The following is a 14,486-nucleotide window of genomic DNA, read 5'->3' on the forward strand; positions in this document are numbered from 1 at the left end:
GGAACAGCAGGGAGACAACATGGTACCAAGATCAGGGGTGTGTGAAGCCCCAGGTCCTGGCCCCTTTCCTCCAGGCTATATGCAGGTGTCTCCAGGGTTGCCTCTTGTGCCTTGCATCATGCACCCTTGATCCTGCTGCAGCCCTGCAGGCAGGTGCTACGTACAGCACTCGATGCCTTCGTCCATCGAGCACTCCTGGGAACTCAGAGGGGCAGCCTGGAGGTAAGGAGGAGTGCAGTCCCCAGGCAGCCTCTGGGGAGTCCGGAGGCACCTCATGTGCTGCAGACAGGCGACTTTGGGACAATCCTTGGGCTCCAACTCAGTGGCTCATAGAGGTGACCAACTCCAGAATGCACCTGTATCAGTTTTCCTCCCCATCTCACTCTGGTCCACACTTCACAGTTGAACTCTACCCATAACCCTCGTCTCAGGCTCTGCATTCTGAGGAATCCTGGCCAAGACAGCACACGGGTGAGAATGCCTGTCCAGGCCTTGGCGAGTCAGTTGAAGGGAGGGTTTGAGAGCCCTCACCCTGGGTAGTGCAGGAGAGGCAGCGACGGCGCCATCTTCGCGACTTCGTGTTCGTACCACCTCTGGCACACGTGTGTCCTGAAGAGCCAGCCCATGGGCCATACTCCGTAGCCTCCAGGTCTGCACTTCTGGTGCCCTGGCCGTGCCGGATGCTGTCGCTCTCTGCTGCTTTGTGCTCGTGGCTTCATTTATGCTAAGAGCAGCTCATGGGTGATCCACGTTTGCTCTTTACCCTTGACTGGTTGGGACCCGTCCTAAGGGAAACCCCTAAATGCACTTGCACTTTGTCCTAGCACAGCTGTAGGCCTGGAGCGGCCACCAGCCTTGAGCCAGCTCACCACCTTCCTGGGGGTTCGTCAGCACCTGTGACCTGAACACTCACTGGGGGACCCCTTCCATTCCCTGGTCTCAGCTGCAGCAGGACCACTCGACCTCTGCGTCTGCAGAACAAGTCTGAGACCCAGAGCCCTTTCCCGCCCGCCGTGGGCTCTCTGCCTGGGCGTGTGGCACTGCTGCATGCCTGCAAAACTCCGGCCCTCAGGCTCAGCCATCCCCACTCCCTATAGAGGGCTCCGTCCCAGGCTTCTGCACCCTAGCCACACTCTGCTCTCCACCAAGAAGTGATGGAAATTCTCATTTTATTTATAAATAACCACTGTGCCTGGTGTGCTGGCAAACAGTGAGAAGGAAGCTCCCCCATCTCGCCCTCTGGCCTCTGGGTTCTCCCCTCAGGAGCCCTTGCAGGTGGTTCCTCACACAGTCTTCAAGAGATGAGCCACAGATCTGTTGCAGGTGTGCTGTGCACATTTACACACTGTCCCCTGTTCTGGGCCTCACTTTTCTTTCTTTTTTTTTTTTTTTTTTTTTTTTTTTTTTTTTTTTTTTTTTTTTTTTTTTTTTTTTTGGGACACGTGAAGAGCCTCGTCTTTCTGTTGTGGCTATAATGATTTGCTGGAACCATCTCATCGGGTGATGGGCACCTAAGGTCCTTTGTGGTACTAGCAGGAAGTCACCTGTGTTGTTTTCTGTGTGCCCGTGCTCTTGTGGAGTCCATAGCTAAGATTGGACACTCTGGGTTAGGGTGGAGTTTACATTTGACAGGTACCACTCTTGTCTTCCACAGAGGCCATGCCAGTTTTCTCCTTCTGCCAGGAATGAGGCAGCCTGCTGCCCCCACACGCCCTGCCTAACACTGCAGTCACTGAGCATTTGGCTGAGGTGTTGGATAAGCTTTTCAACCCCTGGAGTGTGGGTTCCTCGAAGTCAGGACTGTCCTGCGGCTGGGTCTGTAGAGCTGGGAACAATAGGCACATAAATGCTTATTACAGGAATCAAGAATCTGGGTGCATCGAGGGGAAATGAGTACCTGCTGGTCCTTGGCCTTGTGACTATTGATGGACTCCCAGGGAGGGGGAGTCACAGCTGCCCATCAGTTCCCAGACATCATGAGGAACTGACCAAAGTTGAGTGTTTTCAACTGTACCTCCGCGTCACAAGCCAGGCCCCAGGCCCCTGAAATGCCTGCCCCGTCTCCACTTCTCATTCCCAGTCCACGTTCTCGGGCTTCCTGCTCCAGCCTATGTTGCCCAGGAGTATTTTCCAACTGTTTGAAGCCAAATCTCTCGTGTTTCAAATTGGAGGCTTGGATTCCATTCCTGAATCACTGGATATCAGCCACGAGCCTTTCAGTCCCATTATATGAGGTACCTTCCTGGGCTAATCCCTGGCGAGGAGGTGGCCACTTAACTGCCTCCCTGACTCAATCCTGGGTACACCTGCTGCTGCCCTGCAGCAGCTCAGCTGTGGTCGGGGAGCAGGTCAGAAAGCGATGAGAAAGGTCCCCACCTTTTTGGGACTAGCCACTGAATCAAGGCGACTACAGTGCCTACAATCAGCCCCAGGTGGCAGGTGGCGTGGCCTGCTCTCCATTGTGAGCTCAGGAGAATCCTTCAAGCACCCAGCCTCTCGATGAAAGAAGACAGCAGCTCGGGTTCCGCCCTTGCAGTGTAGCGTGACACCCCAAAGCCACTAGCAAGAAGAGAGCCTTGAATTCCAGCTGGGAGACAAGCAGGCACCACCCCCCCCCTCCAGAGAAGACGCCAGCGGGGCTTCCTGCGGCCAGACGAGTGACTCTAAAGGACGGGTGCTGAGGTAGGCTCCTCCCCTCCGCCCTGAGACTCCTCCCTGTGTGGGGGCCAGAGCTAACTGGGGTTTGGCACTTGGTGTAGGGGTAGCTAGTAAGTGGGGCGCGGACTTTCCCAGGGGGAGCTCGATTGGGACACCAGGCAAGTGTGGCGGACCCCAGGCTGGGGCAGCATGACCAGGTTGGGGTGCACATCTGGCCTTTTCTACATGCTCACTGCAAAGCCCAGTTGTGTCTGAAGGCCATTCCCCCTGGCAAGGAATGAGGCCTTTTTGAAGAAGTGGCTGGATTCAGGTATGGGAAGAAGTGTACAGAGGAGCCATGGACTCTTCTGCCAAGACCAAAGAAGCGCCCACAAGAATGGGTTTTTGTCTAAAGGAGGCGGGAGCCAACCTCATGACCTCCCATGGGGCGACTGTGGAACAGTTCCTGTTGCTGTAGCTCCTCGGCAGGGTGCTTGCCTGGCACGTGGGAGGCACTAGGTTGGATCCTCCGCACCACATAAATAAATAAAAAATAAAGGCATGCTGTCCATCTACAACTACAAAAAAAAGTAATGGCTGGCCAGGTGGAATGACTCACCCTGTCATTCCAGTGACTCAAAGGGCTGAGGCAGGAGGGTTGCAAGTTTGAGGCCAGCCTCAACAATTTAGTGTGATCCTGTCTCAAAATTTAAAAAGGTCTGGCAGTGTGGCTCAGTGAATGTGCAGTACCATAAATAACGTCACTATGACTGATGAAACCAGCAAGTTTGTGCTGTGCTATTTCTCCAACACCCATTAATCACCACTGGCCATTAAGAGAGCATCAGACATGTACCCAACTTTCTTATCCCGTTTCAGCGTAGTTGAATCATGCACGGACATATAATTGCATATGTGTGTAATTAGACTATATAATTTTAGAATATACATATCTGTATATATGTATACTTGCATATATTTATACACATACACGTTTACTTCAGCTAATAAATGTGAGTTTAAAAAATTGCCAAATTTCAGCTGATGGTGAACTGGACCTACTCAGATCATCAGTGGATGCTTAAGCCATCTCTGGAAAGTTGATGTAGAAGGTGGTCATAGATGAAGCTGAGCCCATAACTTCTGGTGAAACCTACACTTCAGGGGTCCCAGGAAGGCAGAATAGGAGGCACCACGGCTAGATGGCAGTTGCATTGGCCAAAACCCTGTGTTCAGGTTCAAACTGTGCAACTGCTTTGGAACTCGGCCTGTCGAAGCTTGTGACTTCCAGGAAGGTCCTCCATGGTAAACTGTCCTTAGTGTCTGTGAATTTTAGCTCACAGCAAGGAAGCAGCTACCCCTTCCCCCTGGCAGAGAGACTCCCTATTCCATCTGCACACAGCTTGCCGGCCATGGTGGACAAAAGGGTCTGACTTGCAAAAAAAAGAGGGATCTGTGGGGTTTGGTTTTCATTTTTTTGTTTTGTTTTCCCGGACCAGGGATTGAACCCTGCGGCGCTCTACCTCTGAGCCACACCCCCAACCCTTTCTCGTTTTACTTGACACAGGGTCTTGCCAAGTTGCTAAGGCTGGCCTGGAACTTGTGGGCCTCCTGCTCAGCTTCTGTGGCAGCTGGGATTACAGGGGGGCCTCTGTACCCAGAAGAGATCTGTGTTTTGCTGGCTAATGGCTTTTTCTGGTCGCGAAAGGGAAGGTACAGAGTTGTGCAGCAGTGTCACACACACACTGCCCTGTGGGCTGCAGCAACGTGTAGGCTTCAAAGGGCCAGAGCCGGTTTGTGCTTGTTGATTTTAATGTCACCTTCGTTTTCTCTCTTCCCCTTTTGGAAGCCAGGCAAAAAGACCTACATACTTAGGTAAGAAGTCAGAAACTGCACATGTCCAAGGAGAGGCCCAGGCCCAGAAGAGACCTGAAGTGTCCACCTCAGTCAGGGCCTCAACCTGGGGCAGCCTGTGAGACTCAAAACCCAAAGCAGGAAGGGATGAAGCCCAGCTACCAGAATCGCCTCATCATTCGATGCAAATGACCAGTTTTCAACAATAGCAAAACCAGACAGCCCCGAAAGCACCAGGCGCAGGAGAAGCACGACCCACCGGAGAGCAGAGCGGAAGCAGTCCCTGAGCGAGCCAGTGGTGACAGCTGGACTGAGATGCTCCCCCAGCTGTCTTGATGCTCCAGAGAGCTGAAGAGAGGAATGGGACGAGTCAAGGAAACGCGAAATAGCAGCAGAAAGAAGACCTAGACCAGCCCAGAGGAACTCCGGCAGCTGAAAAGCAGGAGGACAGAAATGAAAACTACACTCGAGGATGCAAAGGCAGATGTGAGCGGTCACAGCTGAGGAGATGGGAGGCTGGAAACGACCGAGACCAAGGAGCAGAAGGAAAAAGAAGAGGAGGAGAGAGTGGAGGCGAGGTCGTGTGGGGCCAGCACGCAGCCTGGGACTCAGAGAGATGGCGTGAAGGACCAGTAGTCACAGGGTCCTAGAGTTAAGGAAGGATAGGACTGCGCACCCAGGTTGATCAGTGAACTCTGACACGAGCTCAAGAAAATCCCCACCAAGATGCTGCGATGACACTGTCAACAGCCCAGATTGTCAAAGGAGCAAGAGAAGGGACTTCCCCTCCCTCCCAAGAATTTCTACAGAAGACAATCAGCAGATTTCTCATCAGAAATATTGGAGTCCAGAAAATAGTAGGTTGATATGTTCAAAGTGCTACAAGAAAAGAAAAGGCGGTGGGGTCCTCAACCAGGAAAGTAAAACGTTCTCAAAAACTGAAAGAGTTCATCGCAAGTAGACCTGTCATGTCCCAAATGCCTTGGGAGGCCTGCAGCGTGAGAGTAAAGGACATTATTGACTCCAAGCTGGTACCAAAAATAATACATGTTAGGCCTGTAATCCCAGCAACTTGGGAGGTAGCAAGTTCAAGGCCATCCAATGATATAGCACCCCTGGGTTCAATCCCACAACAACAACAACAACAATTTTTTTAAAGGCCCCCATTGACCAAGAAGGACCTTATTTATTAATAAAAGTTTCAATACAGCAAGGGGGTAAAATATGTACACATGGAACAAGACACCATCAGAGTACGAGAAGCAGAACTTGAAGGGAGGAATAGACGCAATGTCAGTTCAAGTCATCCACACACCCACACTCGAGAGAAAATAAGTAAGGACTTGACAACAATGATAAACCAACTAGCTCTAACAGACATACGTGTGGACGACTGTCCAACAATTAAATTACATTTTAAGTGAATAGGAGACATTTTCCAGGATAGACCCTATGTTGGGCCATTTTAAATTCCAATGACTTTAAAAAGATACTGGAGATTAAACTCAGGAGTGCCTAACCTCTGAGCCCCATCCCTTCCCCTTTTTATATTTATTTAGATACAGGATCTCAATAAATTGCTTAGGGCCTCGCTAAGTTGCTGAGGTTGACCTTGAACTTGGGATCCTCCTCCTGCCTCAGCCTCTGGAGTAGCTGGCCATGTGTGTGCCACTGCACCCAGCAACATGCAGAATTTTAAAGATGCAGTGAACAGTGCCAAGGGGAAAGTTCATGGCAGTAAACACTTCAAACAAAGATCTCAAGTCATCAACCTGACTTGACAACTTGCGGAACTAGAAAAGAACAAGCTAGCTAGCAGAAGGAAGGAAATGAGAAAAAGTAAGTGAAAGAGAATAGAAAAGCAACAAAAATCAATGAAAACAAAAGTTAGCTAATTGAATATATCAGTGAAACTGACAGATGTTCAACTGAGGAACGAAGAAAAAAAGACTCAAATTACTAAAGTCAAAATTGAAGGTGGAGACATCACTCCTCATTCTACAGAAATAATGACTGTATGCGTGATAGCACACCCTGTAATCCCAGCAGCTGGGGAGGCTGAGGCAGGAGTTCAAGGCCAGCCTCAGCAACTGAGCAAGACCCTAAGCAATTCAGTGAGACCCTGTCTAAATAAAATATAAAAAGGGCTGGGGATGTGACTTGGATGACTTGAGGTCTTTCTTGTTTAATGTGCTTATTGCACCCCTGGGTTCAATCCTCAGTACCAAAAAAGAACGATTAGTTTCAGGTACAGTGGCATGCACCATGTAATCTCAACAACTTGCAGGACTGAGGCAGGAGAAGGGCTGTTCAAGGACAGCTCAGGGAATTCAGTGAGACCCTGTCTCAGTAAGAGGGGGTTGGATGTGCCTCAGTGGTCGAGTGCCTCCGGGTTCAGCCCCAGTATCCACCCCCCAAAAATTAGAGTACTGTGGAATAGTTTATTATTTTTTAGTACCAGAACTGAACCCAGGCTTGCTTTACCACTGAACTGTATCACTGATCATTTTTTAATTTTCGTTTTGAGACAGAGTCTCCCTGATGTTGCTCAGGGACTCACTAATTGCCCAGGCTGTCTTTGAACTTGAGATTTTCCTGTCTCAGCCTCCCAAGTCACTGGGATGACAGGTGTGTGTCACTCTGCCTGGCTTGTACTATTTTTTTCTGTGCATATCTGTAGTAAGGCTTGCTTATAAATCAGGTACAGTAAGAGAAACGACAGCAGTAATAAAATGGAACAATCACGCCGTCATAAACGTCACGTGAAGGTGAGCTCCCCACACACTGTGCACCGTCGCTCTGCTGAGTCAGGGCTGGCAGAGGCCTCCTGACAAAGTGCCACCTCACCCAGAGGGTGGCACCCAGCTCCATGGGGACTGAAGCTTCCGTGCTTGCAGACCTCACCCTGCCTGTCGCTCCTTCTGACTGCTTTATCTGCATTTTAGTTGTAGATGAACACAATGCCTTCATTTTATTTTTTATGTGGTGCTCAGGATCGAACCCAGAGAACCCAGGGCCTCGTGTATGCTAGGCGAGTGCTCTACTGCTCAGCCCCAGCCCCAGCCCCAGCCCCTGGCTGTTCATTTGCACCCTTTCAAATGTGCCTTGTAGCTGGGCACCATGGCGCACACCTGTAGTCCCAGTGGCTCCAGAACCTGAGGCAGGAGGATGGCAAGTTCGAGGCCAGCCTCTGCACCTTACTGAGACCCTGTCTCAAAATAAGAAAAATAAAAAGGACTGGGGGCGTGGCCCAGTGGTTAAGCACCCCAGAGTTTAATCCCCAACACCTCCTCCCCACAAAAAAAAAAAAAGGTTTCCTGGGTGAAGAGTTGCAGTTTTCAGGACTAAGAGCGTTCTGGAGCTGATGGTGGGATTGCACCACAAGGCGGATGTACCTAATGCCCTCCTCCGAGGTTCGGGTGGAAAGCTTCACATGGTGTGTATTTCATTTCAGCAGAAGTCACAAATGCATGAGGAACAACAGCTGTGAAAAAGGCAGAGTATCCACCTCATGACGCCGCAGAGGGGCTGGTCAGCTCTGCACGTAACGGGTTTGTTAAAACAGCAAGCAAGATTCATGGTTTTTAAAATGAACCCTATTCAGAAGATGGTTCTGCTCAGTAAAATGTCCCTCTTGGGACTGGGGACGTAGCCCAGTTGGTAGAGGCTTTCCTCGAGAGCACAAGGCCCTGGGCTCGATCCCCTGCGCTGCAAAAAAATAAATAAAAAATGAAATGTGCCATTTGGAGACTTTCTTTTTATAGGGCCACTTCAGAGTTCACAGCAAACTCGAGAGGCAGGTGCAGTGATTTCCCTCGTACCTCTGCCCCCACCGGTGTGTGAGCTCCCCCGTTGTCAGCGTGCCCCACACGGTGACGTCGGGAACGGGCCGCTTGCGCGTCCTCGCCCCTTGCCGGCCACACAGACACCCTTTTCTCTGCGTTCTTTTCTTCTGAGACCAGCTCTCCCTGTGTTGCCCAGTTGGCCTCAGACTCATGATCCTGCTTCAGCCTGGGGTCACAGATGTGTGCACCACGGCATCTAGCCGAACCCTAATGATGACACGCTCACCCGTGGACAGATTGCCCTTGGGGGGTCCTGGGGTGCAGGAGCGGGCCCAGCACCTGTCGTGTCTCCGCGTGCACAGGCATGTGTACACGTGCGTACGCGCGGTAGACACACTGGCGGGGCGGGGTGGCTTCTCCTAGTCCTCTGTGCCACGGGTCTTCTGTGGCAGGCTCACCCCAGGCCTCGTGCATGCTGGGCAGGGGTCCTGTGGGCCAAGCCCGGCCCCCCGGTTTCTCCTCAGTGGGCCGACTCTTCCCAAGGCCACGTCTCTCATTGCCACGGGAGGGCCTCTCGGCCCAGGAGACTCACTAGTGCCTGGACTCCCCTGTGGAGTCCGCCCAGACCGCGGCAATCTGCACGGGTGAATATTCCGATGAAATGGAGCAGGAGCAGGAGCACAGAGAGAGGCGGGCCCAGAATTCAAAAAGGAGCCAGGGTTCCCAGGAAGTGCATGTGGACTCCACCAGGATTCCTGCACATGTGACACCACCTTCGCCCCAGCTACCCACCCTGGAGGTGGCGTCGGGAGCCTCCGCAGTCCTGCATGAGCACGCTGACCGCCAGGCAGACTGGTGGATTACCGGGAGGCCCTCAGCCCTGAACCCTTCCTGGTGCTCCCCAGAGGAGTGAGTGGAAGGCTCTCAGCACCCGTTCCGCAGCCGGGTGGAGAGAAGCCTACAACCCTACGAGGGCACAAGCAATGGAGCAGCTGTGCCCACAGAAAAGGCTTCCCACCCACGGTAACTAGGCTCGACCCTTCTTAGCTTCTGGGGTCAGACGAGAGTGGGTGCAGTGGCTGCAGATGGGAAGGTCTAAGATGCCTCAGAAGGCCGAGCCAGGCTGTCAGGACGACCTCTCACTTCCACAGCCAGCCAGTGAAGACTCAGAGATGGCAGCGTCCAATGTCAAGGCTGAACCTAAGACTTCAGCCGACTGCAGGTGCCTGCCATCCCAGCAACCCAGGAGGCTGAGCGGGGGCTGAGGGGAGGCCGAGGAGAGGATTGCAAGTCTGAGACCAGCTCAGCAACTTAGTGACACCCTGTCTCTAAATAAATAAATAACCTGGGGACGTAGCTCAGTGGTTAAGTGTTCTTGGACTAGTCTCCAGTACCCAAAAACAAAAAGCCTTCAACAAACACCAAAAGGCAAGGAAATCTCTGAACCCCATTAAAGAAGCAAATTTTCCAGAAACTGACCCTAAAGAAGTGAAGATCTATGCATTGCCTGACAAAGTAGTCAAAATAATAATTTTCAGGATGCTCAGTGAGTGATAAGAGAACTCATACAACTCAAAGGAATCAGGAAAATAATATGTGAGCAAAAGAAATTTATCAATATAATTTCAAAAGAACCGAACAGTTTCTGGGACTGAAGATAATGACCAGGAAGAAAAATGCAACAGAGCTCCCAGAGACTAGGTCAGGCAGAAGGGCCTGTGAACACCAGACCGTTCAAAAGTACCCAGTCAGAGGAGAAAACAGGAAGACAGGAAAAACCAGTGAAGTCTCGTGGGATCTGCGGGATACATATCCATCAAGCAAATTTATATGTATGTTATGACAGTTTCATAAAGAAAAGAGAAAGGGACAGTAATCTTATTTTAAAAAATAATTGGTGAAAATCGCAAATTTTTTTTGTACCTTTGTGTTATTATTTTCATGTAGTGCTGAGAATTTAACCCAGTATCTCACACATGCTGGGCAAGCACTTTACCACTGAGCTACAACCCCAGCTCCAAACCCCAAATCTCAAGAGTGATATGGATCTCAGGATTCATAAATTTCAGAATCTGCAAATAGGATAAACCCAGAGAAGACTTCAGCAGAACTCATTATAATCTCATCATCAGGAGTCAGCGAGAGCCAGGCACAGTGGCACATGCCTGTAATCCTGGCAACTTGGGATGCTGAGGCAGGAGGATTACAAGTCTGGGGCCAGCCTCAGCAATTTAGCAAGGCCTAAATAACTTAGATCCTGTCTCAAAGTGAAAAAATAAAGGGCTGGAGACATGACTCAGAGGTGAAGCACTCCTGGACTCAATCTCCAGTATAAAAAAAAGAAAGTCAAAAGAATTTTGAAAGAGCCAGGAGAAAGCAACTCATTGCATACAAGGGAACCTACTTAAAGCTATCAGTGGATCTCTCAGCAGAAAACTTGCAGCCCAGGAGAAAGTGTGGTGATGTGTTCAAAGTGCCAAGCAACTACACCAAAACGGCTACGTGGGGGAGTGCCACGTAAAAATAAGTAAATAGAATAAAGGTCTTGTGTCCATCTACAATTAAAAAATATTTTTAAAAAATACCAAAAGTACCGACCAGGAGTATCATGCTCAATAGCACTTCTTCAGATATGATGGACATTCCCAGACAAATGCTGAGGGAGCCCATCACCATGAACTCATCATTTCTGTCTTACAAGAGGTGCTAACTGGAGTTCAAGTGTAAACTAAAGGACGCTAATTAGTAATAGGCAAGTGAGAAAGCTTAGAACTCGCTGGTGAAGGTAACTGTCCTCGGTCCATGACACTGATCCTGGTGGTGTGGTGCATAAATCACCTTTTAACTCCAGACGTTGAAGGACAAAAGTATTAAAATAACTGTGACTTCAGTAACATGTTAATGGGTGCACAATGAAAAAGACGTGGATGGAGATGTCATTAACATTAAATGTAGAGAAAGAAGTAAGATTGTGAAATCTTCGCACGCAATTGAAGCTAGCTTGTTATCAGTGTAAAATATTATGGCAACCATGAGGAAAAACTCCTAATAGATACACAAAAGATAAAGAAAAATTCAAAGTTTGTCATTAAGAAAAACAGCATCAAATCACAAATGAGGGCTGGGGAGATAGCTCAGTTGGTAGAGAGCTTGCCTTGCAAGCACAAGGCCCTGGGTTCGATCCCCAGCACCGCAAAAAAAAAAAAAAAAAAATCACAAATGAAGGGGCCAGGACTCAGTGACCCTGCGCTCACCTAGCACCTGTGAGGCACTGGGTTTGATCTTCAGCACCACATAAAAATAAATAAACATAACAGAGGTATTGTGTCCATCTACAACCAAAGAAAAGTTTTTTAAATCCAAATGAAGTCAGAATGAGAGGAAGAAAGAAGCAAAGAACCACAAAACAGTCAAAACAATTAACAAATCAGTAAGTCCTGAACTATCAGTAATTACATTAAATAGAAATGGATTAAATTCTTCAATCAAAATGTGTAGGGTGGGTGAGTAGATTTTCTTAAAAGATGTAACAATGTGTTGTCTATGAGAGACTCACTTTAGGTTTAAGGGCACACACAGCCTGAAAGTGAAGGGATCACAAAAGATACCCAGGCCCACGTTGCCAAAATAGACCAGGAGGGGCTATGCTTACCTCAGATAAAACAGACTTTCATTCACGAACACTCTTTCCAAGAGCCCAAGAAGACTGTCAGACAGTGATAGAGGGTTCATTATTAACATCTAATCATCACACACATGTGTGCACCCAGTTCTGCGGCACCAAGACATAGTAGGCAAATACAGAAGCAAGACAAGATTAGGAGCCCTCAATCACTGCTTTCAAGACAAAAAGCAGAAAGGAAACAACTCGAAAGTCCAAATGGACCTAACAGACAACTCTAGAACATTCCATCAGAGCAGTACAATACAGTATTTTTATAATACACATGCTTCTTCTCAAGCATGTGTAGACAGATTCAGAATAGAGAGTTCCCCCCCCCCCAATAAATTTGTGCGTTTACAGTCAACCAGTCTTCAACATGGAAGCCAAGAACACACACAGGGAAAGGGTAGTCGTCAATAACTGGTGCTGGGAAAACTGGATCTCCATATCCAGAAAGTGAAACTCGGCCCTGATCTCACCCCACATCCTCTCAAAGTGATTTAAAGACATAACTATAAGGTCTGACCCTGCAAAGCACCTGGAGGAGGACAGGGGAGACTTCTGGACTGGGCCGTGGGTGAGGGCGTTGAAGTTTACACCTGTAATGGTGGATGCACCAGTTCATCTGTACAGCTGTATGGTTTTTACCTCAAATATCTGATGTTCTTTTGTTCGGTACCTTCATGTCCAAGATGATTAGATAAGGGCTGTTATAAAGGATTGTAATAGCACGTGCAGTGGCACACCTGTAATCCCAGCAGCTCGGGAGGCTGAGGCAGGAGGATTGTGAGTTCAAAGCCAGCCTCAGCAACTTAGCCAGGGCCATGAGCAACTCAGGGATACCCTGTCTCTAAATGAACCATAAAAAGGGCTGGGAATGTGGCTCAGTGGTTAGGCACTGCTGACACTGGCCTTGAACTCACGATCCTCCTGCCTCAGCCCTGTCTCAGCCTCCTGAGTCACTGGAATTGACTCCTGAGGAGTGGACACCTGGGCCTGGCAATTGCTACGTGTTCTTGAAGTGTGAGCCCTTCATCATTATGTAGCACCCTCCTTCCTCCCCTGAGAACCTGCTTTGTTCCGGAATCTGCTCCCTTACCCATTGCCCTGGCTGCTTCCCTTCTTGTGGCTAGTGTTCCCATGATATGTCCTTCCACATCCATCAACTGTGCGTGCGCATGTGTCTTTATGTTTAAGGCGACCTCTTGAAGACAACGTGCACTCGAGTCTTGTCTTTGATCTACTTTAACAACCTGTCTTTTAATTGGCACGTTATGCTCTTGATGCTCAAAGTGATTTCTGATGTTCCTGATTGAATTTGTACCCTTTTTGTTGAGGCTTTTGTTTATTTTTGTGTGCTGTGCTGGGGGTGGAGCCAGGCCTCACACATGCCAGCAGGTGCTCCACTGCCAGCCCTTTTACATGGACATGGGATCAGATAAAGTTCCCAGGATCATCTCAGACTTGTGGTCCTCCTGCCTCAGACTCCCAAAAAGCTGGGATCACAGACATGTGCATGTTTACTCCTTTTTCTTCTTTTTTTTTGTCCTGAGGATTGAACACAGGGATGCTTTATCACTGAGCTGCATCCCCAGCCCTTTTTGTAAAAAAAATAAATAAATGAAATTATTTTGATACAGGCCTTTGCTAAGTTGCTGAAGCTAGCCTCCAACTTGTGATCCTCCTGGCTCAACCTCCTGAGTCTCTGGAATTTCAGACATTTGCCACCGTGCCTACTTGTCTTCTACTGTCTTCCTGCTTGTTGTGATTTTCTTTGAGAGTTTTATGACTCCATTTTCTCTCACACCACGTCAGTTACATTTCTCTTACTTTTGAGAAATAGTCTCCCTACACTCACAGTGTCTTTCTACAGCTGGTCCGAGCCAGTCGTTAAGTGTGGTGCTGCTTCACAGGTGGGTGGCTGCTGGACAGAGCGGTCCTGGTTCCTCCTGCCTTCATGTCACTGAAGTCTTCCTTTTGCTCACAGGTGTGTGCACATGCGTGTGCGTGCATGCGAGTGCTCGCTCCAGCACCTGCACACATGATGTGGTGTGTTGGTGTTGTTATTATTTTAAATGAGCTTATCTCTCAGGTCAACTGGCACTAAGGAGAAATAGGTAAAGCACGTTTTCTTTTACTCTCACTTATTTCTTTCTGGCTGGTCTTCCTGTCTTTATGTAGCTCTGAGCTTCTATCCAATATAATTTTCTTTCTAAGTGTTAAAAGAAACTAACCCTAACCCAAACCCAAACCCTAACCCTAACAACCCTAACCCCAACCCTAACCCAAACCCTAACCCAAACCCTAACCCTAACCCAAACCCTAACCCTAACCTCTAACCTTAACCCAAACCCAAACCCTAACCCCTAACCCAAACCCGAACCCAAACCCTAACCCTAACCCTAACCCAAACCCTAACCCCTAATCCTAACCCTAACCCTAACCCCTAACCTTAACCCGAACCCAAACCCTAACCCAAACCCTAACCCTCACCCTAACCCCTACCCCTACCCCTACCCCTAACCCTCACCCTAACCCCCACCCCA

Source organism: Sciurus carolinensis, chromosome 2 (genome assembly GCF_902686445.1).
Source record: "Sciurus carolinensis chromosome 2, mSciCar1.2, whole genome shotgun sequence".
Taxonomy (NCBI): Eukaryota; Metazoa; Chordata; class Mammalia; order Rodentia; family Sciuridae; genus Sciurus; species Sciurus carolinensis.